General features: G+C 42.9%; 1 pseudogene; it reads left to right on the forward strand.

Annotated features, from left to right (window-relative positions):
• The first annotated feature begins 1058 nt into the window (after window positions 1–1058).
• LOC100946785 lies at window positions 1059–2834 on the forward strand (annotated as a pseudogene).
• The last annotated feature ends 2204 nt before the right edge of the window (window positions 2835–5038 follow it).

Consider the following 5038-nt stretch of genomic DNA (forward strand, 5'->3'; position numbering starts at 1 on the left):
TTCTAAGGATTATTCCCAAATCCCTTCCTGCTCTTCAAAATGTTGTGACTTACATGCGCAAAGACCCAAAGCCAATTCTCCAACTTTATATTTTCTTGGGGTCCAAAGGGACGGAAACTGTAATTTTGAAAAACCATGTTCTAGAACTAATGGAAGTAAGACTTCTGGTGACAGAAAAAGTAATTTCTCCTCCCCTTCCCCCAACCTGGAGTAGACCCATTGTTTGTAACAAATATAACTGTTGCGGGCTTAACACTTGAAACAACAACATCTTTGTTTGAAAAATTATATATACATATGTTTATTTTTCTAAATAACAGCATTGCAATATGGTGTGTCAGAAATTACAGCCAGCTCTTGATTTCTTTTCATTCCAAAGAAAAATTTTATATCACTTAAAACTTCACTTGTGTTGGAAACTGGGATTGTCAGATAGAATTTTAACATTTGATTCTGTCTTCATTATGTCCTTTATGGAGTTCTATCTTCTTCATAATGCTTTGAGCAGTCTCTTTCATTAGGCGACCACATTTGTGCTGGTAAAATAAAGCTTACCTTCAAATCTACCCTTTCAGATAGGAATCAAAATGAGGGTAACATCTCCCTTTCCTGTCAACTTTCTTTCCTCATCAATATAGTGCATGTCTTGAGGTTTAAGACAAAGTGATATTTGAGTTCACTAAAAACATGTGAAAAATATGTGTGCAGGTGAAAAACACTACCCTATATATGCTCTGCTAACTCTGAACCGTCCAGATGAAATTTGAGCTGAGAGAAAGCTGAAGAATTGCAGAACAAGTGGTAATTGTTTTCAGCAAGTCAGAAGTGCCTAAAGTCACTGTACCCTTGACCAACACAATACCCTGATCATCAGTGGCCAGAGAATCAGGTTTGGCAAAGTGACTTTCCACTTGACTTAGAGTTCCACATCTGAAAGCTTCCTCAGATGGGGGAAGTCCTTCAGTGGACATGGGTGGAGTACAGAGAAGGCACTTCTTGAATGGGAATAAGCTATAAAATAAGGCTCATGGCCTTTGCATTTTTTTTCTTTCCCCAACATGCTGGCCACAACAAAAAAGAAGAATAAGAAGAGGAAGACTATCTTCCTGATAGACTTTTTGGGTGAGGATGGTGGTATTGGTGGAGTAAACACATATTTCCCTAAATTAGTCAGCTGGGCTGATGAAACTGATCACCTGGAAGGAGATGTTTCAACCACTTGGCACAGTAATGATGATGATGTACAGGGAACCTCCAATTGACCATTCCATCCTTCCCACTGCTCCATGGGCTTAGAACCCAATACCAACCAAACCTGTCTTCCCAAATCACCACACTTTTCTAGGGAACCTTTCCTATGATGTGACAGAAGACTCAATTAAGGAGTTCTTTAGAGGATTAAATATCAGTGGAGTGCATTTGCCCCATGAACCTAGCAATCTGGAGAGGTCAAAAGGTTTTGGCTATTCTGAGTTTGAGGACCTGGATTCTCAGTGCTCTGAATCCCAATAAAGAGTCTCTAGGTAGCATTTCCAGGGGATGTTGCTAATCAAGCACAGGATAAAGATAGGGATGATTAGTTTTTTTGCCAGATAAAAATAAGGATATCAGAAGAAACATATACAGACCGGAGAGCCCATTCTGACACAGACAGCTTTGATGACACCACTAGAAGAGGCAATGATAGCTTTGGACACATGTATTGGGATTGTTATGATTCAAATCAGTATTGGGTTGGATATTAGGACAGGTATAGTCATGGCCCACACTGGGACAAGGATTGATATGGGTACTGGGATGTTCATGATGACCAAGGCAGCAGAGACTATGATGGAGGCCATGATTCCAGGACCAGGTAATGGCAGAAGAGCATTTGGTATTGGGTACAGCAGAGACCATGACTATAGATGAGGCAGGGACTGCTATGCCTGTTAAGACAGACCAGAGGATAGATCATGGAGGTCCAGAGATGATTACTCTCAGGACGATTGTAGGTGTGATGGTAGACGTCCCCTCCAAAGACCCAAACTGAATTTAAAGCCTAGAGTCCTCCTGAGGAAGATGATTCCTCCACCAGCATCTCCCAGTCCAATTGAGTGGCTTCTATCTTTGGAGGGGCAAAACCCATTGACACAGCTGCAAAAGAAAGAGAAGTAGAAGAATGTCTACAAGAGAAATTGCAACGTGAGCTGAATAAACCAAAACTAGAACAACAGCCTCGGGAGAGAAACCCAAGCTGGAGAAGTGAAGAAATGTAGGAACTGAATAGTCAAGGATAGGAAGTGAGTCATTGCGAACTGGGACCTAACCCACATCTGGCAGAAATGTGTGAAGGAAAGAGAGCGAGAAGTCTCTAAAAAAGGAAACGTAATATGGACGAAGATTTTCACTGTTCAACTTCTAAGCCTCCCAAACCCAATCAGCTCCAAAGGTAATGCCAGCCCCTTCACTGAAAGAAGACTGCTTGGGTGAAGAGAAGTTCTAATCTTCCCAGTCCGTCTCATTAGTCCCCTCTAAGTGGTGGTGGTTGGGAGAACTAGCTCTAACTCAGTAATCCCAGGAAGGACCAGCAAGAAGAGATGAAAATAAAGTAGAAAGAATGAGTGTCCCAAAAGGCCAAACTGGGAACTCCAGTGTGGTCCAGGAGACAGAGGGGACAAAGACCACTGGAAGGAGTCAGATAGGAAAGATGGCAAAAGGGACTAAGACTCCAGATCTGCACCTGAGCCCAAGAAACCTGGGGAAAATCCAGCCTCCACGTTCAGTTTGGCAAGAAAGTATGCTGCTCTTTCTTTGATGGTGGAGATGAAAGCGAGGGAGGAGATTATACCTAACAGACCTCAACATCCCGTGCTTTAGCTTCGGCTCTCTCCACCCTGGAACACTCAAGAACAAATCAAACCTTTACCCAGCCAAGATAAAATCAAACTCACCATCTCTTGGAGACATTTCTTAATTTGTTTTTAATGATATGAAATTCTTATGCATGCTGTTGCAGCCTGTAAAATTTTGAAGTAACTGGGTAATTGCCAATGTAGCCAGAGATAAAGAAACTACAGCTTTTTAATGGAAAGGTGTGGTACATTTTTTATGGCACCATGCAGTTGCCTGTGTGATTTGTGCCTGGGGGACTCCATGTAGCAGAAATTTAATGGCAGTGATATGGGTCTGGAATCTCTTTGGGCAATAGGGGAGGCATAAGGAAGAACATGAGATTTCAACCTTTTAATTCTTCTTTTCCTATTATGGCACATACGAATTCTTAAAACATTATCTCAATAAATTTTTCATCCTTGGAAAGGTTAAAAGAAAATAACAAAAATCAGTTTGATGAAGTCGAATGACTCGACGGCTTCTCTACAGGCCAAGGCCATGCAGTATGGTCTTTGCACTTGAGCAATAGTGTGATGTGGCATCTGAGCTCAGGGTCTTCTAGTTGATAAAGCATTAGAGCAAAAAGGCACTTACAGAGTCCAGCCCTCATTTCACACATAAGGAAACCTGAGGGCCTCAGGGGTGTTAACTTCTCTCCTGGTGCCTTTATTGTTCATATTTGTTGTTGTTGTTGTTGACACAGAGTTTCACTCTGTCACCCAGGCTAGAGTGCTGTGGTCTTAGCTTAGCTCAGAGCAACCTCAGATTCCTGGGCTCAAGTGATCCTCCTGCCTTAACTTCCTAGGTAGCTGGTATTAGAGGTGACTGCCACAATATCTGACTAAGTTTATTTTATTTGTAGTAGCGATGGGGTCTCGCTCTTGCTCAGATTGGTCTTGAATTCCTGAACTTGAGAGTTCCTCTGGCCTCAGCCTGGGCCTCCTGGAGTGCTAGGATTACAAGTGTGAGCCACTGCATAGCTGGCCTCTGGCAGGGGCTTGAGGGTCCTCTTTGCTTTCCTTCTCCTGAGGATGAGTCAGTGATACTGGGATTTCACTCTTCAGTAGGTTCTTGGTCTCAGTAATTTGAAGAATGAATCCGCAGACCACAGATCAGTGGTAAGACAGGATTTACTTACAGAAAAGAATACAGAAGCACCAAAGCTGCTGGCAGAGAGAGAAAACCCAAGTCGGGAGAGAAAAGCTCTTCATCTGTCTATCTAACTGTCGGTCTCTAGGCTCTTTGTCAAGGGGTAATTATAGTTGCATGGGACCCTAGGTAGTTACATTTAGTGGGGCTTGGTAGTTACATTTAGTGTGTCTGGGACATCCTGTCTGGGACATGTCTGGAACAATGTGTCTGGGACATGTCTGGCCCTCAGTAGTTACATTTAGCCATTTAGCGGGGCTTGACAGTTACATTTAGGGTGTCTGAGACATCCTGTCTGGGACTATGTGTTGGGGCATGTCTGGGTTGCAAATGAATGGCTACTATCCCTTTCATTCCCAGGCCTAGGAAATGGCCCCCCCCCGCCCACCCTCCAGCCCGCTTGTTCCACTGCTTTCTGCCACCACACCGGCATTGCCAAGGTGGAGGCAGCTGGTCCATGCCTCCCCCCCAGCTCCACAAGCTGGTTGGGATGCCACTTGTCCTGTATCATCAGGACCACACAGGTACAATCACTTCATCTCTAGGGGTGGTGGCCAAGTTGTAGGACTCTGAAGTGTCACAGTGCTAGGAGAGGGACTGACTTCATACTTCCCTGCCTTAGAAGTCTTCTCTTCCTTCTAGGAACCTGGGGAAATAAGAGGACCTAGACCTCCAGAGCCTTCCAAAAATTGCTGTCCAACCTGGGAAAGACCAGATATGGTTGCTTATACTCATTTCCTCTTGTGCAATAAAAAACAGAGTACTCTTATTTATTAGTTTTTTTGTGTGTGTGCATGTGTGTACATGTGTATGTGTGCATTTAATCATCATAACCAACCTCTGATATAGGTATTGTTAAACTTTTATAATTTTTGTCTTACAATTGAGGATTTTAAGACACAGAAAGGTTGAGTTTTCTTTTTTCTTCAAAATTATACAGCTGGTAATTTCCTCTTGTGCAATAAAAAACAGTACTCTTATTTATTAGTTTTTTTTTGTGTGTGTGCATGTGTAT

Source organism: Otolemur garnettii, unplaced genomic scaffold (assembly GCF_000181295.1).
Source record: "Otolemur garnettii isolate 467f Iridium unplaced genomic scaffold, OtoGar3 scaffold00006, whole genome shotgun sequence".
Classification (NCBI taxonomy): Eukaryota; Metazoa; Chordata; class Mammalia; order Primates; family Galagidae; genus Otolemur; species Otolemur garnettii.